Here is a 25,417-nt window from a genome sequence, read left to right on the forward strand (position 1 = left end):
TAGGATGTTTTAATGGGATGTAAAATGTGATGTCTAACATAAACGGGGATTGACAAATTCCCTGAGCTACGTAGCTATGTTTTCTAATGATATCAATGACAGTTCTCCTTGCCGGCCACTTATCTGATAGTCTGGCTCCTGGGGTGATATAACTGGCTTCCAAATTCTATTAACACTTTTTATTAGGGTACGGTCACATGTGTTTTGCAACCAATTTGCTGCTGCATATTTTCCTACCCATTAAAGTCTATGGACAGCAAAATCAGTTGCAAAATATGCAGAAAAATATGGCATGTAAGACCCTACCCAAAAGATTTATCCAAATGCTAGCGGAAGTACATATAAATAAAGACTAAACTATAGTAGCATATATACATAGGAGGGCAAAAGGAGGCATGTGACAACTTATTCTCAGTATATAGCTGGACAATATATAATTCTTGTGAAATAAAGAGTTACTCAGTCTAAAAAAAATTATCCAGCGTTTGTGTATCTTCGGCTCTCCCATAGAGATCCAAAGAGATATAGGTTCGTGCTGTGGTCGACAGACATCATTTATGCGACTAGGGGATAACTTTTTTTTTTTTTTTTTTTGGACTAGGATGCTTCTTTAATGTATATAATAACAATAACATCTACATAGGGGAATGTATAAACAGTATGGTTTGCACAGGAAGTCTCAAAAAAACTCCAATAGGGACAAATGGTACCCACAGTTTTACACATAGTAGAGCATCATATGGAAGGATGAGTTAAAACAAGGCATTTTGAAATATAGTACTAGCTAGGTGATCTACAATGGGTTGGGGGAAGCGTACTTTGATGAAATCAAATGAAATCATAGTTTGGAGCATGGTTGGGCATTATGTTTATGAATCGGCATTATTTGTTCATTTATAATGCTTCTATTAATACACATAGGTATTTCTAGGATAGGGAAAGATTTCCAATTATTAGCAATTTGTGTTTTAGTAGTCGAGAAAATATGGCATGTTATTGAGTGCATACGGTAGGGTATGGATTCTATTTCTAGGCATAGGGCATACCAGACAGTAATAGCCAAGCATAGGAAGGATCTGTGCTTGTCTTGGGGCTGCATGGCTGTATTGTGAGATTACCATAGAAATAAGGCTATCTTTTTGTGAACTGGCTATTTCCTGTTGGAGTTTGTTCCCTTAAACTACGAATCCCATAAATCCTTGTTAGTAAGTGTAAGGTCACTTTTCTCCCTCCCACACATCAGCCACCCCAACCATTGAAAGATACCTGTGATCCCTTCAATGCAGTGTTTTCTGACCAGGGTGCATCCAGCTGTTGCAAAAACAGAATGATCTTCCTCCCACCCAATGGTTGCTTCAACCATTGAAGTTAACACAGGCTCCCCTTTTGGTATACTGTTAAAAATAAACCTTGGTGCAAAAATCACAGAATTGCAAGACCACCATGAAACATAGATGCAGACACTATATTATGAACTACACAAACTTTACAGCCCCTGTAGCATAGTCAAATAAACAAAAATCCCGGAATACCCCTTTGAGCTGTGGATGAGTGTATGGGTATGTAGAAGATTTCAGATATAATTTCACCGTCCTAATGCCATAATGGATAAATGTTTTGCTGCAAGACTAAAATAAGTTGTATAATGTTCCATGTGAACCACATTCACACCAGCATAGAGAATATGATGTAGAATAGATGGACGCTAATCTTAAGGAGCATGGTACCAACATAATATGAGCTTTTGACATGCTTCCCAATGAGTCACCCAAACAGGGTGTTTCTTGGCCCAATGTAAGGTAGTAAGCCATTGACTTTCTAAAAAGGTGTTTATACTCAATCATTGGACCTTCCTTTATTGTAGTGTAAAAGAGACCTCTATGTTTGGATACAGGATTTGAAAAATAGAGGTTGACCATTGGTGGTAGTTTGATTGTTTTGGATATATGGCTTCTAAATTCTACTGTAACATAGCCACACCTAATAAATGTAGAAAACACATGGCACAAAAGAAACTGCGGGTGGCACTACTGCAGAAACAAAAATTGAAAGACTTTTACCCTAAACACACCCTTTTAGTACAACTAAAATGCAACTAGTGTTGCTCACATGTAAACAAAGTAATCCAGAAAAAGTAATTTGTAGAAAAAAAAATGGGCACTCACCATTAAAACATAGCCTTTATTCATCCATATAAATATTTTGGTTCTATGGATGAATAAAAGCTATGTTTTAATGGTGAGTGCGCATGTTGTTTTTCTACAAATCTCTCTTAAATGTATGTTTGCTGAAAAGCTCCACTCCCAAATGTATCCAGCTGCAGCTGTCGAAGATGAAGCAAGCGATCTATACCAAATGGTGTACTTAGAATTCATATTATATGCATCCCTTCCACTTCTCTATTTTTATTCTCAAAAACATGTTTCAAAAGCCCCAGGAGGACCTCATTCCCAGGGACCAGTTTGGGTCGGAGACTTGTGACTGCTGTGCAGTTTGTCCCTGCTGTCTTAGATCATTACCAAGTGATCTCATCTGAGCTCTGGGAAAGACATAGCAATAGCTCAGGCTCCAGGGGGTCTTTTTTGTAAGAAGAGTTACTTGACAGAGGAATATGTCATGTTGTTGACCCTGCCTGGCTTTGAAGTAAAAATAGCAGCTGCTCCCTTGAGTGCTAAGTGCTTTATAATGAGCTGGTCCTCTTCTGCACAGTCCAGGGACACTAAGCCTGTAGTGAGAGGTTGTAGCTCCACCTGGTAAACAGGCTGTTCTGTACAGTGAATGGACATGAGATGCTAATTCACAACGCAGTCGTGTTACTACTTGTCTTGTGTATGGTAATAATAATAATTATGTGTGTGGGCATAGATATTCTGAGACTGAGCTTTTCCCAGCATCAGCTCTGTGTTAGGATAATATTTAGGGTGTATTTATAGTATACTTTTCACATACAGCGTCTGATATGCCAATTTACCGGATTAATTTTTTTTTCTGCAACGAAACAAAAGGTAATAATTGTGTCTGTAAGAAAATACTTCATATACCACCGCCTTCCATTATACTATGTGTAGTTACCATGTGACGTATTTAAAGGAGTAGTGTAGTGAAAGATAACTTATCCCGTGTCCAAAAGATAGGGAATAAGTTATAGATCGCGGGGGTCTGATTGCTGGGACGCAATGCTTTTCACAGATTATATGCTTCATCAGGCATCTGATGCCTGATGAAGCAGATAATCTGTGAAACGCGTTGCATGATGGGTGATTAAAGTGTATTCTACCCCACGAGTGTGTCCAGCGCCTGTTGATGTCTGCCGCTCCCCTGGAGGCTCCTTGGCTTTTTGTCTTATCTCTTGAATGGGGCCTCAGTAGCCTGCTGAAAGAGGGCGTGGTGTGTCCCATTGAGATACATGGAGGGGGCATGCCGGCCGCAGCTTCCTGCGGGGGTCAAAACGGCAGCTTCCAGCTTCCCAACGGTCAGACCCCCGCGATCTATAACTTATCCCCTATGCTTTGGATAGGGGGATAATTTATTTTTCACTGCATTAACACACAAAAGTCAATATAGTAGAGCTTTTTCTCTATTTTAAAAACGTGTATTAAACATTGTAAACGTGTACTAAACACAATACAAAAATATTGTGTATTATACTGTATAGCAATGTTTCCCAAGCAGTGTGCTTCCAGCTGTTGCAAAACTTCAACTCTCAGCATGCCCAGACAGCCATCGGCTGTCCGGGCATGCTGAGAGTTGTAGTTTTGCAACAGCTGGAGGCACACAGCTTGGAAAACACTGCTGTATAGTAACAAATCCTCATACAGCAGAGGACATCTAGTGGTTCGTTGTCACTGTGGTCTTTTATAGGAATGGCATAGACATGCAGAGCTAATGCAGAAAAGATGTATGAATATTTAACATAATGTTCTCTATTGGTGAAATTGTTGTGGTTGATGCATAAAGTATTTGTCGAAGACCAGTGTTTCCCAACCAGGATTTCTTATAACTTTGTCAGGGGTTCCCTTAGAGTTGTCACTAGTCCTGTAGGGATGACACATTGATTCCAGACGCAATGATGTATGGCATGAGTGCGAGCAAAGCCAGAATAGAGCACAAGGGTGGTAAAATAAAGCGTAAGGCATAAAGTGCATTTAGTCATGTATTTTGCATCATGAAAATTTGTTCAATAAAAATATATGTAAAAAAAATTGCATTTAGTTAAAAAAATAAAAATTAAAAATTAAAACGCGGCAGCCAGTTGTTAGCTTCAAGTCAATAGGCAAATATAAAATGCTATACTTACAATGCAATTACTTATAATTCAACGAAGCAAGAAAGACAGATAGGCGGCACTCACCAGGCAGGTAGATTTATTGCAGTCTCTCAGACAGGATACAGGTCTCAGGCGGGGGAGTAACGGTGGAGGACGTCCTCCACCGTTACTCCCCCGCCTGAGACCTGTATCCTGTCTGAGAGACTGCAATAAATCTACCTGACTGGTGAGTGCCGCCTATCTGTCTTTCTTGCTTCATTGGATTCATGTGCTTTGTGCTGGGCTGAGCACCTCCGCTGCAGGTTTCTGTGAGTCAGTGTCTGTGTTGCCTCGTGCTATGCTTCACGCTTAGTCCCGTATGTGCCGGCTTCCTCTTCCTTTGCTGTGCAATTACTTATAATTGCTTGTGAGATTTTTTACTCATTTGAGATGCATTTCTTGGGTTAAAGCAGTAGTCCAGTCCTGAAAAACGTATACGTTTCAGATCGCGGGGGGTCCAATCTCTGGGGCCCCCCGCGATCTCCCGTACGGGGCCCCGGCAGGGGAAGGGGGCGTGTTGACCACCGCACGAAGCGGCGGCTGACACGCCCCCTCAATACAACTCTATGGCAGAGCCGGAGATTGCTGAAGGCAGGGCTCCGGCTCTGCCATAGAGTAGTATTGGGGAGGGGTGTCAGCCGCCGCTTCGTGCGGTGGTCAACATGCCACCTTCCTGCTGGCTGTTGGGGCCCCATACAGGAGATCACGGGGGCCCAGCGGTCGGACCCCCCGCGATCTGAAACTTATCCCCTATTCTTAGGATAGGGGATAAGTTTTTCAGGACTGGACTACTCCTTTAATGATAGTTTTTCCAAAATGTAGCATGCACACTTTGTGTGATGATTTTTTTTTTTTTACCCAGTGTGTGGTATTTTTCTTCCACAGACCTCCGTAGTTTTTTTTTTCTTTTCCCCTTAAAAGAGCACATGTGTATGTGTTACCTTTTTTGCATTTGTTTTTCTTTAGTAGAATTCTTTAAAGTGTGACTGGGATTTGCATAAACTGTTGACTTGATGTAAAAATTTTTACAGCCGGGCGATGTGCACAACAGTGGGCGCCTACTCCCAGGCTTTCACTCAAATCTGACTCCTAAGGGTATGTTCACACTACGTAATTCCAGCAGAATTCCGTGAGCGGAATTCCGTGAACAAAATTACGTGCTGTGAACATAAACATCAGTGTGAATGGGTTTCTGCGAGACGCGTTCACATTGCAGAATTTCAGTGGCGGACAATTCCGTCAATGGTGACAGCACAGTGCCGCGCGGTCCTACCGCTGAAGTATTGCAGTGGCGGCGCCAGAATGGAATCTCCACTCGCTGGATTCTGCAAGCGGAGATTCCGTTCATAATCCGTAGTGTCAACATACCCTCACTGTACCCTTTCAATATGTAAAATGGTTCCATAAATCACATAATCAAAGAATCACATGACTTGCAATCATAAAAATGTAATTGCAATTTAAAAAAAAATGTAATCCACATATAGAGTGTGTGAATAAGGCATTATAGACTGCTTTACCTGAACCTTTTATGAGAAGTTGGGTTCTGTAGGAAAATTATTTTATTGGTTGCCCCATGTAAATCTGGTTGGACATTATTTGATCTGTACAGCAATGATCCCAACCTGTTGCGCTCCAGCTGTTGCAAAACTGCAACTTTCTGCGGCTGTCTGGGCATAATGGGAGTTGCAGTTTTGCAACAGCTGGAGCGCCGCAGGTTGGGATCATTGCTGTATGGAGTGAAAGTGCACATGGTTGGGTTGCAACATTTAACTTTTACCCATATCAGTTATTATGTGTCAGATTGTATTACTTTGTGTATTTTGCTCTGACAGGTTTGTTTGAAGCGACAGTTTGTACACACGTGATACTGTACATGCTGAGAAATGTATGGGATAGCTTTATATGTTACTGCGCTTTATTGCGATGACTTTCTCAGCCACAATGTATCAGATTTCATCTATCTTATTCTAGTTTACAAAATCAAAAACTTTGTGCACATTTTTCTTCCTAAATGATTTGATCACATTTTTAAATGACAGTCAGCGCTTCTTCTCTGTGGTATAAGCTGGGAGAGTTAGTACTGCCAGTCAGAGCTTGCCGGCATCCCAGCCAGGAACACACGCTGCGGCTCGTCATTGACGTTTGCATTGCCTTTTATATCTCCCAGTCTGAGGCTTGTATACGTCATAACAATAAAAAAAAGCAGGGCATGTTCTCCTTTCTTCTGAAAAAAGAAAACACCCTGCAGATTTTCATTAGGGAAGCAAAGCCGCCTCCTCACGGTTAACCCTTTCAGCATTTGCTACAACTTACATATCTACTCTCTGGTTGACCAAGCAGACAGGACTAGATGATATTCACTGTAAATTCATCTTAGTGGAAACATAAAGCATTATAAAAGTCTAGTAAAATACTGGACTGGAACTGTTAGGAAAGGACAGATATATGATATTCTATCCATACGTGATTTCTAGTCCAATAAGACGATTTGAAAATGATCACTTTTTCAATCTAAAAATATTCAGAACATTTTTCTTTATATGTTTGCCAGATTTACAGGGAAAGTCCAATAGATCTAAAGTAAAGGTCACCAGGAATGCACCTGTTATTCTGCTGAGAAATGAACTATAAATTTATAGTGACAAAATAATTGTTTCCAATAAAATCTGATGTATCAGTCGGAAACTTGCTGGACGTTCTAAATTCTTTGTATTTTTTGGAAACAGTTGGTTTTTATGATTTTAGTTTCCCAAATAATTCCAGATGGACAAATGCAGTCGTATTGCTTTGTGCAGTGATAGGAGTAGTTTGCATTGGAGAAATTGTTCTGATCAAAGCAATATCTTTTATGTATACATTTAGTGTGTTTTAGACAAGCATTCTAATAATGATTATATTGTATATAGATTGAGGAAATGTATCTTATTGTAATTGTTGAAACTGCATGTCACGGGATGGAAACACGTAAGATATGAAAATTTTGTGTCAAACTATTAAACCAGTGGGATCTAGGTGTGCCCCCTCCCCCATATATTTACCAGAAACGCATGGGGCTACATTTAATAGGCAGTGGGGAGCCAATGTGGGGAGCCCCAGGCTCTTGGCATCTCCTACAGTAAATGACTATTTCAGATTGTAGGTGGAAGAAATATGCATCCCACCTTGCAGTCCTAAAGATAGGGGTATTTTGTAGGTGCACTATACCAGCCATATAATATAGCCTAATATAGCTGTGGGCCAAACATGAATCTGATGCATAGATTCGCGCTGTATGCAAAAGTGCTTATTAATCTCAGTAATGTAAAATACCTTAAATTCTTCTAAATTCTTAGGGGGGTGACATGTGTAAAAGAAAATTAAATGTAATCGTTTTTTTAAACATTAAAATATGTATATTCGCGTTCGGTTTATTCACATATATGCTGTACTTTGGTCATTGGCAAGGTTAGTAAAGATGGCCATATATTTTTAGTATCTATTGGCCGAATGTTTGTTTGGCCAACAGCTATCCTTACCGACTTCCCATAGGCATGAATGACCAAATGTTCATGTTTACTTTATGTGAAGGGGTAAGCCGCTGCCAGGCGGCTCTGGTGCTGGCTTAGGCTGGGTTCACACCACGTTTTCACCCACCGGTTCCCGCATACGGTTGCGGAGACTGTGGGGGGAGGCGTAGGAACCGCACGCACCCGTATGCGGGAACCGGAGGCAATTATTTCCTATGGACCCGTATCAGCCGACCGGAGTGCAACGCAGCCTCCGGTCGGCTCCGTTTTCGCCCGCATGCGGTTCCCCACCCGGACCTAAAACCGTAGTTGACTACGGTTTTAGGTCCGGGCGGGGAACCGCATACGGGCCTAAACAGAGCCGACCGGAGGCTGCGTTGCACTCTGGTCGGCTGATACGGGTCCATAGGAAATCATTGCCTTCGGTTCCCGCATACGGGTGCGTGCGGTTCCTATGCCCCCCCCCCTCCCCCCACCCTCTCCACAACCGTATGCGGGAACCGGAGGGTGAAAACGTGGTGTGAATGCACCCTTAGGCTGGGTTCACATATATCAGGCGTCCGTTGTTCACCGGAGGGAAACTGATGCTAGAACTGATCACATTAATTTGAATGGGACAGTTCACAATCATCCAGCATCTCAATTTTGACGCCGGATGGTTGGACATACCGTAGGGCACTGGACGCAGCTTGCTGGATTCCCCTGTCCAGTGCTCTTCTGTGTCCAACCATGGATACATTTTGAAGCTACAGCAGGATCTTTCCCATTGTATACACCAAACATGAAGGATGTATATATGAAGGAAGAGTTTTGCTTCATTTCAGACTAGCCCTAATTCTTTGATGATAAGGTATTTTATCAGGCTGGAAAATAGTGGCTATAGTCTGTATCCTTCTAGATTACAAGTGCCTTTATCAGGATAATGTTTGCATGTAGCGCCATATTCTGTGTATACAGATAACAAAGCCTCCTTTTATAAATGTTTGTGCATATTTATCAAGAAGCATGGCTGAAAACATAAAACCACATAAAAGCTATTTTTTGCCTTTACTTCTGCCGAGCACTTTGCTTTGTTTTTATGTGTAATGTAGTAAGAAATATTGGCTTTTCCAATAGGTCATATGTGCCAAAGAAAGTTTACAAGGTGTTATTCTATATATACGGTAATCAACCGGTAATGAGTCTGTCCTTCCTGATATTAATGTGTACTTTTACCTCTGTAGAGAAACAGCTCATGTATGCACGACAACCAAATGATCAATTGTTCAGGTGGAAGTTTTCCTTCAGCTTTCGTCATACAACTACAGGTTTCTGTGAATTTCCTGTTGATATATATATATATATATATATATATATATATATATATACACACACACACTCTGTGTATATAATATATATATATATATATATATATATATATACACACACATATATATATTTATCAATCATATTGTAAATATCAGTTCACGTATGTTTCAAGCTCATGTTATGTTACTTTGTGGGCAGCACTGGTGTCCAAACTAGTGTTCTTCATTAACTATGTGAATCGGATGTGGTTAAATTGGCACTGTCAGATTCAAAAACGTTTTATATGTTGTACGTCTTGGTGGCAAAAATATTCTTCATCAGAAAACTGTACTTCCATGGCTTAGGAAAAACTCCACTAGGGGTCCCCATACTATACAGAACATAATCCTGTCCTGTGGCAGCATTATCTTTGTCCCAGCAGAAGCACAGGCATGGACAAAGTCCAGCCTGCAGTGATTGGGTGAAAAGACCCAGCACAGCACAGCAGACTCAGGGAGGAAGATGAGTCATGCAGAGTGAAGGACAGGCCGCCTCCAAAGCACATGATCACAAATCATGGAAGCAACAGATCGTTCATAAGGTTGACAAAAGACCAAAGTCCATCATGTTCAACCTATAAACCTAATGAGTCCCTACTGAGTTAATCCAGAGGAAGGCAAAAAAAAACTCATACTAGAGGTAAAAATTCCTTCCCGACTCCAAATATGACAATCAGAGTAGATCCCTGGATCAACCTTCTAGAATGCATAACCTTTAATCTATAGATCTAGAATCCATAACCTGTAATGTTATCATTCTCCAAAAATGAATCCAGACCCCGTTTAAATTCTTTTACCGAGTTAACCATGACCACCTCCTCAAACAGAGAATTCCACAGTCTCACTGCTCTTACAGTAAAGAACCCCCATCTGTGCTGGTGTAGAAACCTTCTTTCCTCTAGACATAGAGGATGCCCCCTTGTTTATAGATACAGTCCTGGGTATAAATAGATCATGGGAAAGATCTCTGTATGGTCCCCTGATATAGTTATACATAGTTATTAGGTCGCCCCTAAGCCTTCTGTTTTCTAAACTTAATAACCCTAATTCTGATAATCTTTCAGGGTACTGTAGTCCTCCAATTCCCCATATTACTCTGGTTGCCCGTCTTTGAACCCTCTCCAGCTCAACTTTATCTTTCTTGTACACTGGTGCCCAGTAATGTACACAGTATTCTATGTGTGGTCTGACTAGTGATTTGTACAGGGGTAGAATTATTTCCTTGTCGTGGGCATCTATGCCCCTATTGATGCACCCCATGATTTTATATGCCTTGGCAGCAGCTGCCCGACACTGGTCACTACAGCTAAATTTACTGTTAACTAAGACTCCCAAGTCCTTATCCACGTCAGTTATCCCAAGTGTGCTCCCATTTAATACATAATCCCAGACCGGATTTTTCTTCCCCATGTGCAATAACTTACATTTATCAGTGTTGAACCTAATGTGCCACTTCCCAGCCCAAACCTCCAACCTATCCGGATCTATTTGTAACAGAGCACTGTCCTCTATTGTGTTTACCACTTTACAGAGTTTAGTATCATCTGCAAAGATTTCTACTTTACTATTCAACCCCTGTACAAGGTAATTAATAAATATATTAAATTGAACAGGACCCAAGACGGACCCCTGTGGTACCCCACTAGTAACAGTCACCCAATCAGAAAAAGTACCATTAATACCCCACCCTCTGTTTCCTATCACTGAGCCAGTTACTTACCCACTTACACACATTTTCCCCCAGCCCAATGCTTCTCATTTTATGCACCAAACTTTTATGTGGCACCGTAGCAAATGCTTTGGAAAAATCCAGATATAAGGCATACAGCGATTGCCCTCTGGAGCTCTCCTCCTCATAAAGGCTGATCAGGTTAGTTTGACAGGACCGATCCATCATAAAGCCATGCTGATATGGAGTCATACATTTATTTTTATCAAGATACTCCATAATAGCATCCCTTAGAAAACCCTCAAACAATTTACATACAACGGAGGTTAAACTAACAGGCCTATAATTCCTGGGGTCACCTTTTGACCCCCTTTTTAATGATTGGCACCACATTTGCCCTGCGCCAGTCCTGGGCAACAGTCCTTGTTGCTATAGAGTCCCTGAATATTAAAAATAGGGGTCAGTCTATTACATTACTTAATTCCTTTAGAACACAGGGGTGAATGCCATCTGGACCTGGCGATTTGTCTATTTTGATTTTTTTGTAGGCGGCACTGTACTTCTTCCTGGGTTAGACAGGTGACCTGTACTGGGGAGTTGTTTGTTAGAGAAATATAGGTAGACACATAAAAATGATATGTACATGATCAGGATTAGGTACTGGGTAATGTTACTTTTTGTGGGACGTGACAGGTACTCTTGAAATTAGATTGTGAGCCCAGTGGACAAAGGGACTACTGTGACTGGTGCCAATCTCTGCACAGCACAATATGATGATGCGGTCCATGCAACAGTAAATTAAATAACATTGTGACTTTTCAGAAACATAAATATTTATTTTATATTCAAATTTTATTAGGTTTTTAACTTCAAATACAGAAGTATAAACAATAAACACACTTTATCCAATATAGGAAAAAAAAACAATAAAATAGTGAGAGATCCCACACAAGGGACATGCAGCAATAAGTATAACATCAGATTTGTAGAGATTCTCCACTATACAATCATGTAAATCTCATGGGCTCTGTTATTCCTTAGGTGATACATAATTATACGGCAGTCAACCGGGTAGGAGTAAGGGAACCAAATTGAGGTCATAACACATGTTCAGGTTTTCTAATATTTCCTGAAAATAACAAATATGGTAAATTTTAGTGGAATTCATTAACACAAGAGGGATAACAAAGATGGCAGAGAAGGGACGTAGAGAAAAGAAGGAAAAGAGAAAGGGGGCACTGCAGGAGTCCAGCCCCAAACAAACCAGGTTGCTCACAGCGGCTTTATAATGATGCCGCAGATAAACCAGGAGTGATGGTCAGTGTAGAGAATAAAACTGGTCAGGGTACTAAGTCCTCAACTTGTCACAGTACAGTATACAGTGGCTGTATTATTGTATTTATTCCAAGCTCTGAGCCATAAGCTACTTTATATGGTGAGTTTGGGCAATTTTCCTGAACCATTTCACCAAAAGATAGGGGTGCCATTGATTTTAATAAACCTGGTATAATAGTTTTGGTTGGCTGTAGAAGAAGGTATGTAAGAGATTGCTTGTAGGAGGACTGTGTCATGAGGAAAATAAAATGCATTTTCTGCTTATGCTTCTTGTGCATAAATCCCATTGTTTTATACCTGACAACTATAGAACACCTCTAAAGGTGATTAATGCGTGATCAGATTGGAATCTGTTTAATTTCAGGGAAAAGTCAACAACATGAACCCTTTGTCATGTTCCTCAAACTATTCCTGAACAGTGTTTGCAGTGTGGCAGTGCACTTATCCCACTAAAAGAGGTTACTGTTATTAGCAATATTGTTGCCATGAAGTATTTATTCTGCAACAATTCTTATGTAGGTGGTACATGTTAGAGTAACATCCTCAATAATGTTAGCACCCAAGGTTACCCAGCAGAACATTGCCCAGAGCATCACAACACTGCCACAAGTTTGCCTTTTTCCCATACTGCATCATGATGCCATTTCTGTCCAAGATAGGTAACACATGTTTAGTCATCCTCATGATATGAAGAAAATGTGATACATCGGGCCAGGCCTTCTTCTTTGATTGATGATCCAGTTCTGATGTTCACATTTGGATTGTGGTCGATTTTGGTGGAGGACGTCATGAAGTCTGTGACTAGTCTGCACCGTGTATTCTGACACCCATATTTCCTAACCAGCATTAACCTTTTCAGCAATTTCTCCTATAGAAGCTCTTCTGTGGGATTGGACCAGTCAGTCTAGCCTTCACTTTCCACACACACCAATGAGCCTTGGTGGTTGGTGTCCATGACCCTGGTGCCAGATCACTGGTTGCCCTTTCTTGGGAGATGCAAACTAATGTATACCATGAAGACCCCACAATAGAACTGACTGTTCACTTGTTGCCTAATATTTGCCACTCCTTGTCAGGTCATTCACAAGAAAACCAACAAATTCCCTTCATGTCCTTGTTTAGTGTTGTGGTCAGTATATATTGGGTAATAAGTAGGTTTCACTTGTGTCCGGCTTTCAATGGCTAGAGTCCAAAGAATAGTGATAAATTGATTCCAATACATGTTAGCAAATAAAATTAGGATAAAATGATTGTTTATATGGAGTTTTTGAGGAGTAAGACAGCAGCTCGTAAACATGTTTTTGTCTGCACGTTAAGTCACATATTTTTCTGTAGTTATTCCACATTTAGTTAAAAGGTAGAATTCCTTGTAAAGTTTTGTATAAACAGTGTGACAGGCGGTATCAGTTCCCTGTTTATACAGCATTTTACAGAATATATGATTCACTCTTCTCTGATCACGTGAGAACGCAGAAAATGGGTTTCCACGTTTTCTCGTATGAGGTTTACTTATCAAACATGGCTGCGTTTTCCTTCCAAAACAGAAGTCTGCTAACAAGTGGAAATCACTTGGAACTATTTTCCAATGACCTAATAGCGTCTGCTCTATACATGACAATAATAAATATTGCGGTAGATCTATTTCTGTAGAATTCCTCTGGATTCCTCCTGAGTCTCCATCTTGGCTGAAGGCCATTACAACAGCCTCTTCTTGTGCCATGTCCTTCTGATAATGCCTATATGGTTGTGCTAGAGAATCAAAAAAGTGCCCCCACATGGCCATAAGTCTCACCTTGCAATAATATTATAAACTAGATCCTAGAGTATTGTGTTTTTTTTTTTTTTGTTTTTTTTTTAGAAGATCTAGAACTGTTCTTAGTTTTTGCAGGAAATAGAAACATTAAAAGTTCTTCATGTTTGGATGTTTTGGCTACCTGCTACCTGGCCAGCTTTGTGAGTAAGCATAACTATTTTATTGGTACAAGGTTTACTTAGCCTGCTTAGGCTTTCTGTGTATATATATATCCTACATTGTATCAATGGGGATCAGTAGTGCCTTCTTCTAGCCCATAAACATAAGTTACCTAGTTTTTAAATCTGCAACACAATTACCTATACATACTATTTGTGTGGTCTTGACAAACGTGTTGTCTAGTCTGTAGACAGTGAACATGAGTTGGGCCATGTTTTGGATGTCTATAGTACAGCTGTTATTTACAGAACACCTTCCCTTTAATATACTTATCTCACATTCTCTGCTACCTCAGTTACCACATTTCACCATTTCTAAGTTATAAATTGTACCTGGAATACAACTAAGCCGATTCAATTCTTGCCAGCATGAAACACGCTGTTCTGTTGTGTGCACTCCATAACTTTTCTATATACTATTTAAAGTTGAAACTGACATCAGATTTTAATATATAAAATGTGTGGCAATGCATTATATGTGGGAAAATAGTCTTCCTTACCATGCCAGGAAGATGTTCCAAAGATTTGAACTTTGAAAGGTGTCCCCTGCCAGCCTGTAAGGAGTCGCCTGGGTGGGCAGTCATCCTCTTCTTCTCCTGTCTGCTCAGACTGTAATCCCACCCACTCAATGTGGACTGGGGATTTCTAGATGTGGGGCACCAGGAGCATCTGGCCTTGCTGGGGCATCTATTATATTGGTTTATAGCTTGATGTACAAGTCATCATGGTTCTCCAGTCTTTCGTTGTTGGTTACTGTAGGTACTTTTTTGACATGACAATTTGACTGTGTATAAAAGGAGCAAGGCCTGACTGAGCTGTATACAGCAGTGTCTCACTTAAGCATAAACTTCAGACATTTCACATTCACCTCTATATTAAAATGTCACTTACTGGTTGCTTTTATTGAATGACTACACTTTGCATTAGGAACTTAATCCTGACACAGCGTAGATATGCTTCCTCTCATTGGGTTATATTGCTTTCTTTTACCCAGCCATTCAGACTTGACAGTTCCTGAGCTGTAGCTGGCACTGACATAGCTCGCCTCAAAAACGTTTATTATACTTGACGCACAGAGCTGAGTAGGGGATATCAAATAAATGTCAAGTTGCATTGAAACAAATAACTTGATATTCAGCCCCCAAAGTGATTTGTCCTCAGCCACATGGAGTGCTGGCAGGACTTAGGGACTTACGCCCACAGCGCAGTGATTTAAAGAGCTGTGCTGTAATAAGCAGACAACATTACTTCCCAAAGAAAGCCACAAAATCTCCTATTGGCACCGGGTCAGATTGCCAACTGCGCCTCTGATAGGTTTCGCCGATGAGCTGCCAAGTGCATTAAGAAGGAAACTGATCTTGTGTATTTAAACAAAGCAGTCATGATCCTTAAGCAATAACTTCTAAAAGCTCCAGAATGCGTGTTTGCCTATCTGAATGGATTTTTTTCATAGTCCCCCTTCATGTTTTTCTTTGCCATATGTCTCTATGCTGCCAAGCAGGTCTGTCCACTTAGATTGCTAGTATCTAAGCCAAGATACTTAACCCGTTCAGTCATAAAGAGTGTTGGGGAAATAATCAGGGAATAGAAACATCTCTTTTTCTTGTATAATAACATTCTTATCGATAATTACGTAAAAGGATGTATTGCCTAGAATTTTTACTGATTAAAGCCAGCTACTAAAACATGTTGTTATTTATCTAATGTGTTTCTATGTTCTGACTGTAAATGCTTTTATTTCATTTTTAGTACATACTTATGGGGGCAACCATCTTATATGAGCTGTCTTCACAGCATTTAGAGATATGCTGTACAACAGATTCATGGACATAGGAAACAGTACACTGAAGCTGACTTATTGGCTTCTGTGGGGAAGTTTTCTAGCCATGCTCTGTGACCTGTGCAGAGGTCACAGTGCAGGATGGAGGAGGAGGTTAGCTGTGTCCATCACCTATTGTGCATCGCCCAATCCTACCTGTGACGATAGGAGGACATCACTTAAAAGCTTTCTCTACAGAACAGAAAGTTTCAACTTATTATTAGGCTTAGTGGCCGGATGATATGATTAATCTATAATATAGATAGAACAATGAAAAATAAATCACCCAAAATTATTTAAAAATATGTATAACATAAAAAACTGGATTTAAGCAATAAGTCATTTTTACACATTCCCTTTGATTTGTTTTGTTTAAAACTAGTTAAAAATATAAACTCTAAGGAGTGATTTCAAGATGATTTTGTTATTTTTACTTGATTAAAAAAAAGTAATATAGTTATTGTGTATTGGCATGCAAGTGCTAAGAATAACCTTTGGACAACATATAGGGTTCTTACATTTTTCCAGTAGATGTGTAGCTATTGGGGTTGCAGTCTTGGTGCTTTGGGGGCCCATGGCTCCTGTGTCATATAAGAAAATAAAGGTGCCCTAAATAATGTGTGATGTTTGTGTGTTATAGATCTTACACCAGGCCAACAAGCTTTATGTTATGCCTTTTCCTAGTGGGTCAATCCCACAGAACAGCCGCTCCTACTCTAATAATGATTCCGGAAGGTCATTTATATATGTTATTGGTTGAGAGCCTTTCAGAGATTCCCCCTTCTTTTTTCCATTCAGACATGCTTACAGTGTATATACAATAGTACATCAATAATCCTTTTCACCAGATGTTCCCATTATGGAAATAAATGAAGCATGGTCTAGTTTATTGTGCATGAAATTATTATTTATTTTTATTTCAGTTTATTTTTAGACCCTGGTTATCATTATTGAGTGTTATCATTGATTTTTCTAGTTAGTCCAGTGATTCCAGTATATTCATTGACGTTACCCTAGCTTCGACCTGTACATGGGTGAAGGTCATTTTAGTGGCGGTATATTAATAAAATGCATAATGTACAAGCCCATTGATAAGTGGATGGTTAGCATTCAGGCATATGAATATTTGGCAGAACGACATGTGTAGAGATTTATGACTGGTAGGGGGCTCATGAAGAGTTGGTCTCTAGCTCATTTAAAAACCTACACAAAGCACACTTACCTCATAGAACATAGTGGAAAACAAGGAAGGGGAACAAGCATTCAGAACATCTTATGAGCCTTTTCTTCTACAACAGATAGGAAGTTGCAAGGGAAAGACTAAGTTCTTTGGCACTTTTTGATCCTGCATCTTTATGAAAGGTAAGTGTATATTTGGAATGTTGTGTTGGTGGGACATGTGTCCCAGGTTATGGTTGCCAGGGGGTGCTACAAAAGCCACTCTTGCTAAGACTTTAATGAAAGGGCAAATACGGTGCCATGGACTAGCTGGCTTTTTGTATATTGCCCATACTCTTCTCTGTTTATTCATCCCATGGAGTAAGCAGTATTTTGTCTTCCAACAATTGTTAGAATGTTATATTTTTAGCTATATAGGGTATTTGCATATTAGGAAGCTTTACACAGCTTTACTTATTCAGTTGTTTGATATCAACAAAACAAGTCTATTCATGTATATGATATTAAGTATACCAACCCATGAGCATATAGCTACCAAAAATATCGCTGCGGAGAGCAATATGTGTCAGAAGCCTAAATTAACCTGGTGTTGTCTCCACCTCTTCGAAGATTTCTGTGGGAACTAAACTGTATAAAAGGCTTGAAGCATGGCAGTAATGATGATGATGGGTGTGTGGAGTGGATGACAGGTTCAGCTTATCCTGTGATTTTTGAAAATAAAAGGGGAAGATCTGGATATAGGGGAGTCTGAAGAAACTCAAAGAAATTAATGAAGTGTACTTTTTAACGCCCATCCTAGACAGAGCCAAATTTACAGCCCGCTCTGCCCTTGGCACTTGGACTGAATACACCCCATTAAGTTGCTTACACAAGCATCTAAAACTTTTTATGCAGATCTGTCCAAATATGCATGCGTTACATGTTAATTTTGTTGCATATTCACAGTGGATCTGACCCATATACCCAGAACATAAATCAGTCACAACAAATCTGCATGCCACAGCTTCAAATCTGTAGGTAACATTCAAAGTAATTCTGACCGGTGGGGCTTCAACCAAAGGAGGAAAATATATATAATTTATCCCCAGGCCACAGCTTGAGGGCAGTAGCTAAATCAAAAGCGTTTATCTTTATTTTTCTTACTGAATTGCTGCCCCACTCAACACTGCTGCCATAGGCACAGGCCTAATGGCAAATACCGCCTCTAATCATAGAGTTGAAAAAATAAACTAATGAAAGTAAATATTCTAAGGTAAAAATGTTACTAACCTGTTAAACCCCCCTACTAGTTATTTAGAACTGGACTATCTCTTTAGGATAGCAACTATACCAGTCAGCTGTTTAAAGGGGTATTCCGGGCAAAAACATCTTATCCCCTATCGAAAGGATAGGGATAAGATATCTGATCTCCCTGCAGCAGCCTGCATTCTATGCGTAGCTGTGTCTGCAGTTTCGGAAACCGCCGGGCTTCCGAGACGGGGACGTGACGTCACACCACACCACGCCCCTCCATTCATTTATATGGGAGGGGGCATAATGGCCACAACGCCCTCTCCCATAGACATGAATGGACGGGGGGTGGCGTGACGTCACATCCCTGTCTCGGAAGCCTGTCGGTCTCCGAAACTGCAGACGCAGCTACGCATAGAATGCGGGCTACTGCAGGGAGATCGCTGGGGTCCCAGTGGCGGGCCCCCTGTGATCAGACATCTTATCCCATATTCTTTCGATAGGGGATAAAATGTTTTTGCCCGGAATACTCCTTTAAGGTTGCCATAGAATGTACCACCTACCACTCTTCTGTACTGCACAAGGCTATCACAGCTGTTCATGGTATCACTTATGGGATGAAGCTTTAATACTATGGATAGCCACTATGAATGTGATGGAATTGTGCAGTATAAAACAAAACAGTAAACGGGCTGCAGTGCTTAGATGGGTATTGCAGCCCCTACACACAGCTAAGGATAGGCCATTGATTCTTAATGACTGCTATAGTAAGACACTCAGAAGCTGGCTATGCACATTATGTAAAGTTGGCCAAACCTGTGTTTTTTGCCAGGATTTGCTGACCACCTAACGTGTATGGTGGCCTTCTGACACCCTGATAGCAGACGTCTGAGAGAAGGGTCGGACATGTTGGATTTCAGCCTGTCTGATCCTTTTGTTTTTGGGGAGGTAAGCTGTCACCAGAAGTGTCTGGCAGAAGCCTTCTTCCCTCTATTGAGCCAAGCATGTATGTGCATGTGTTGATTGGGAAAGCTTTTGACTGAGCATTTACTGTGATCTGTAAAATGATGATGATAGAATAACTTTGAGCTGCTACATGCCTCAAAAAATCACAGAAAAAAGTCCCGTATTTTTATGGACTGTCCAGAAATCTATGCACAGAAAGAGTGCTCAAGTTACCATACGTTTACCAAGTAGAAATGAATGACTGATTATTGTCACTATTTCCACTACCTTTCTTTTATGTGTTTATGGTGATACATCCTATAATGCTATGTGGCAGTAGTAGCATTGAGGGCTTGTCAGAATTTGCCTCTCTTGGCACGCACATACAACTAAAGCTATGAACGAAAAACACCTAAATGTCAGAAGTCACCCACATTGTTTTACTAGAATTGAATATATCCCAGAATAACTGTGAGTAAGAAACTTAGGGGAATTGATAACCAGATAACATATTGACAGTAACAATCCAAGGGTTTCCAGCCTTGTACATTCCAATGTTTCCCCTTACTTCTGCATATTCACACTGATGGCCTAAGAGCGATGAGTGTCATAGAGTATCTAGTACATAAGTGGTGTATTAAAAAGGAATTCTAAGAACATCAAGAAAATGTTCTATATGTCCTGCCCTGTGGACTTGACCAGGAGCATCCACCAGGCATAAAACAGTAGAGTCTCTTGTTTCTTCAGACTTACAGATTCTGATTTTAGTGCCTATATAGCCTACAGATCCCCCTCCAGTAAGTGCTATGCATATATATATATATATATATATATATATATATATATATATATCTGAGCCTAGTTTGGTATTTGCAGGTTTCCTTTAAGCAGGTTTTGTTGCTGTTGCTCTCTCACCATACCTAGCTGTGTAATATGTTAACAATTAGTTGTAAATAAGTTACATGAAGTCGATAGACATCACTATCTGCATCCTTCCTACTGCAGTCTGTGTTTGTTAAATGGAGTACCTGTGTGATACGGTTTTCTTATTTCTAATTTTGCGCTTTCAAGGCCTTTTTTGAGAGAACCTATTTGTAAGTCTATGACATTCACTTTCGACTTAGTGGAAGTCAGTTGTCACTTTCCGCATACATAATAGAAATAAATTGTATATATTAATTGCTCGACATGTGCTTGTATAGGCTATGCGTACCTGAAATAGCGTGTTCTAGGTGAAAGTACCCATTGAAACATTTTCTTGCACAACTTGACTATTGTAAGTAAGATCTGAAGAACCCTTGTTATGGTTGGCCTTATGTATTTCATTGTCACAGTCACGAAAGTGACATATATCTTAATTAGTACAATTAGTATATGCTATCAAGTTAGCGTTGGATGTGTGGTTTCCATATTATTCCAAATGTCTAGTTTGGCACGTAAGGCTTCTCAATAGAAATTTCTACATGCAAATATGCTGGTGCTTTGTCCTGATCCATTATACATACACATTTTATGTTCTGAAGTCAAACTTTTATTTTTACATTTATATTAGTAAAATATATTACATAAATTGGTAGGAGCTCTGCTCTTTTTTTTATTCCTCTCTGTGTCTACTTGCAACTTGCAGGGCTTGTTAGTCAGGAAGTCCCTGCTTCACCGATGCATCTATGTTTCTTTCTTGTTTCTATCCAATGCACAGGCCACATAGATTCTCCTTGCTGGGTTTGTCTAGCCAGAGAGGTGGCAAGGGCTAGACCTGCATAGGGCGCTTAGAGAAGCCTAAGGCAATGTCCCATTTTTAGTGGGTGTTACCTTTCCTTAATGAAAGCATGGGAAAGCGTCTTTCCAAAACATCCAAACTCTGAGATGAAAAGGGAGGAGAAGGAATTGCTCTGTCACTAGCAGGAATGATGATATTGAAGGATCTTTGGGATTTTATGTACCTATTTGCAGAAACAGGAGATATTTTTAAAGCACAGTAAGGTAGGTTGTTTGGTTTTCATGACACGATGGGCATAAACTGTGGATTCTAGAAATATATGTTATGACTTTGTTGTTACACTTGGCTTTTTAAGGAGATACTATCTACAGATATTTCTGTTTAGCTGCCTTTTGTGAATATGGAATGGTCCTGTATACATGTTTTAGCCTAGTGATATCTTGTTTCTTTTGCTTGAGGTGTATCTACTTTGTAAATGAAACACATTGGTCACAGGTTTTAGTTAGTAGTCAGATGTCAATCATATTACATTTGTGGTTTAAAAGGAAGAAACATTCTTGTTGAGTATATAATGCCTAAAACTAAATGTGTATACATAGTACAGTAGTGTGCACAGAGCAGCATGTAGGGTGGCATGTAGGTAGCAGTATTAGGGTGGCATGTAGATAGGCTGATGTTTCTTATACTTTCCTACCACACATTAGCAATGATTACACTAGTAGGAACCCTAGTGTTTTTCATTTCATTCTGCCTAGTGTATCCAGCAATGCTGCGGATGCAGAGCTTCACGTGTAATTTGACAGGTCTGTAACAGGAGTCAGGAAATGTACCTTGATCTGACCTCTCAGGCCTTAAGTTTCCATATTCATGTTATCCAAAGCTTATACAACCTAGGCCTCTTCTGTTTCTCTTGACTTACCTTATGCTTTACCTTCCTTCAGTATTCTTAGGTCCGGTTTACATCATGATCAGTGCCTCTGTGGGACAGATACCATTAAAATTGGTTGCAATCATATTTGTGCAGAGACAGGCACTGACACCATTCACTCATATGACCCGCACAGACCCAATTGTAGTCAGCTAGTGGGTCATTTTCCAAGTGTATGAGACTTTTGACTCTGTCTTAAAATCTAGGTCTGCCACAATTTTAAGTTTGAGTCGAAAGTCGGATACCAGTTTATAATCCCTCTGTATAAAAGTCTCTTTGGCATGGGGCTAAGTTATGGTTTCCTGTTACATTGTGCAGACTGTCCGGCTGTTGGAAATAATAAAGTTTGTTGAAATGAACACATGACTTTCTAAATTTCTAAACTTGAAGAACCAATATTGTATGAAGTTTGAGTAGATTATGTGCTCACTCTTATAAATTGTATTCTAATATAAATGAAGAATCACCTCAAGATATAGTTGGGCATAAAGCCTATTTCCTAAGTGCTCTATCTCTTGTTTTCTTAGCATGGTGTGGCCACCATCCTGGCCACTGTGAATGATGTTTGGTATTTGCCTCAAGCTAGACAGATGACAGGATAAGTTGCTACCACATGGTCTAGAGGAAGGTTAGGCCTCAGAGGAGGTCACATATGCTGCAAGATGTATGATCAGTTCTGTATATGAGTTTCAATTTGACCTTTACTATTCATAACCTAAAAATAGGACATATATGATTTTGGTTTCTGTTGTCCACACACACACAACATATTTTTGCATACAGTACAGACCAAAAGTTTGGACACACCTTCTCATTCAGAGTTTTCTTTATTTTCATGACTATGAAAATTGCAGATTCACAATGAAAGCATCAAAACTATAAATTAACACATGTGGAATTACAAAAAAAAGTGTGAAAATATGTCATATTCTAGGTTCTAGCCACCTTTTGCTTTGATTACTGCTTTGCACACTCTTGGCATTCTCTTGATGAGCTTCAAGAGGTAGTCACCTGAAATGGTCTTCCAGCAGTCTTGAAGGTGTTCCCAGAGATGCTTGGCACTTTTAGGCCCTTTTTGCCTTTTTGCGGTCCAGCTCACCCCAAACCATCTCGATTGGGTTCAGGTCTGGTGACTGTGGAGGCCAGGTCATCTGGCGCAGCACCCCATCACTCTCCTTCTTGGTCAAATAGCCCTTACACAGCCTGGAGGTGTGTTTGGGGTCATTGTCCTGTTGAAAAATAAATGATGGTCCAACTAAACGCAAACCGGATGGAATAGCATGCCGCTGCAAGATGCTGTGGTAGCCATGCTGGTTCAGTATGCCTTCAATTATGAATAAATCCCCAACAGTGTCACCAGCAAAGCCCCCCCCACACCATCACACCTCCTCCTCCACACCAGCACACCTGTGAAGTGAAAACCATTTCAGGTGACTACCCCTTGAAGCTCAACAAGAGAATGCCAAGAGTGTGCAAAGCAGTAATCAAAGCAAAAGATGGCTACTTTGAAGAACGTAGAATATGACATATTTTTAGTTGTTTTTTGTTATGTCTATAATTCCACATGTGTTAATTCATAGTTTTGATGCCTTCAGTGTGAATCTACAATTTTCATAGTCATGAAAATAAAGAAAACTCTGTATGAGAAGGTGCGTCCAAACTTTTGGTCTGTACTGTATATGTGATATACCGTACATATATATATATATATATATTTTAATGCGGTTATAGTGCACATGATGTTTTATAGTTTATGTGATATTAGATGCATTATATTTTCTAGTTAAAACCAGTCAGGAAAATGCTTCTTTGTAATGTCTTTTTAGCCTTTTTAGTTTTGAAATAGTTAAAGGAAGTAATGTAAAGGCCAAACTGGTTAGCTGTGTGATCCTCTCTGCTATTGATACTGCTAGAGGAAATCTGAGCTGGCCTGGAGGGGAGGGGAACACCACAGGATACACATAAATAGATTTCAAGATGCCGAAAGAAGATTCCCCCCTCCTCCCCAAAATAAAAAACAATTGTGTCCTGTGCTCTAGAAACATATTCATCCCATCTATTAGCTTTTGTGTAGTGGTTACTCTTCATGAAATGTCAATCTTACCTCCATTTCCCTCATGAATGAGACAGTTCCCTGAAGTGACATTGTAGTGAGGCATACGTGACATCACTGCCTCTAACTTTAAAGATCGCTTTGGTATTACTAATGGACAACATGGCAGCTTCCACCATGTTTAACCATCAGGAACACCTAGCATAAATGAAATCGCCAGTTATTGAAATTATATTCATCTGTATCTGACAAAGCTTCATGAACAAGTATGGCCACTGATACAGAACCCATAGAACTCCTGAATGACAGACATAGGTAGTTATATCTTGATCCATCCTCCATTGCAATAGAGAGTCTGTGCCACTTTAGCATGAAGCCGTAAAACCTGCTTTACAAGCTCTGTATATCTGATCAACCTGAGCGAACAAGTTATACAGTGATCTATCCTCCATTACTATGTTGTCATATATATAGAATCTATGAAGAGTTTTGGGCCAAGCATATGACAGAACTGTAAATCCTTTGTGCACCGTACTAGAGCCCTGCGCAGAACTTTTTAAATCCCACTCCTGGATTTCTGACCATTACCGCCCCCCTCCGATCCCGCAACATGTCTGTCTAATCCCACCCACTACTTCAAACATTTTGTCACAGCTTTTAGGCTTTGTTCATACATCCGGAATGTCCGCACGGAAAATCACTGTATAGGCATTCTGGAGACTACGGGCACCAGCATAATATGCCAGGGCTAGGGGAGATGGCGCATTCCTGTGCGGACACAGAAAATGGAGTTTCATCTGGCACGGAAATTCCGCAGTGTGACAGAGCAGCAGAATCCCATACAATGGGACTCTGCTGCACCGGAATCTCCGGCGGGATTCCAATGCAGAAATTCCAGACGTGTGAACACGGCCTTTGAATTATTAGTACCCCTGTTCCATTTCATTACCCCCTTTGCCATTTTCTCACCTCCTTGTGCCATTTTAGCACCCTCTGTGGCCCTCACCCCTTTATTGTGCTACTGTATCTTGTATTATAGTGACACACACTGCTGTTCACTGCCAGGTTGTATGGAATCAATGATCAAACTATATCACAAAAGCATTTGTGCACATTGGTTCTTGTACCATGGTGATACTGGGAGAGATTTACCACACCCTGTCAAGAGTAAAAGTTGCTGAGTGGCCCATAGCAACCAATCAGATCGCTTCTTTCATTTTTGAAAAGGCCTCTGGAAAATGAAAGAAGTGATTTGATTGGTTGCTATGGGCAACTCAGCAACTTTTCCCCTGGACAGGATTTGATAAATCTCCCACGCTGTGGGGGAGATTTATCAAAATCTATCCAGAGGAAAGTTGCCCAGTTGCCCATAGCAACCAATCAGATTGCTTCTTTCATTTTTAACAA

General features: G+C 40.2%; 1 protein-coding gene and 1 long non-coding RNA gene across 10 annotated transcripts in view; one reads left to right on the forward strand and one right to left on the reverse strand.

Moving 5' to 3' along the window:
* The window catches only part of HDAC7 (histone deacetylase 7), a 449,830-nt gene that overhangs the window by 335,669 nt on the left and 88,744 nt on the right, over positions 1-25,417 (forward strand). Inside the window, exon 1 of one of the 8 annotated variants that reach the window (XM_056562754.1) lies at positions 21,274-21,292. The exons of the other annotated variants lie outside the window; for them this stretch is intronic. The gene's annotated coding sequence lies outside the window, so the exon portion shown is untranslated. Of the gene's footprint in view, positions 1-21,273; positions 21,293-25,417 lie in introns of those variants that run through there. 8 annotated transcript variants of the gene reach the window in all.
* On the reverse strand, positions 11,696-25,184 carry LOC130358860 (uncharacterized). Of its 2 annotated transcripts, none has more exons than XR_008889667.1 (3): positions 24,980-25,184; positions 21,949-22,006; positions 11,696-11,959 (listed from the first exon to the last, which is right to left on the reverse strand). It is a non-coding gene; the product is annotated as an uncharacterized LOC130358860 (long non-coding RNA). The 2 variants fall into 2 exon arrangements; XR_008889668.1 differs by lacking the exon at positions 11,696-11,959 and adding an exon at positions 20,832-21,252.

The sequence above is a fragment of the Hyla sarda genome, chromosome 2 (assembly GCF_029499605.1).
Source record: "Hyla sarda isolate aHylSar1 chromosome 2, aHylSar1.hap1, whole genome shotgun sequence".
In the NCBI taxonomy this organism is placed as follows: domain Eukaryota; kingdom Metazoa; phylum Chordata; class Amphibia; order Anura; family Hylidae; genus Hyla; species Hyla sarda.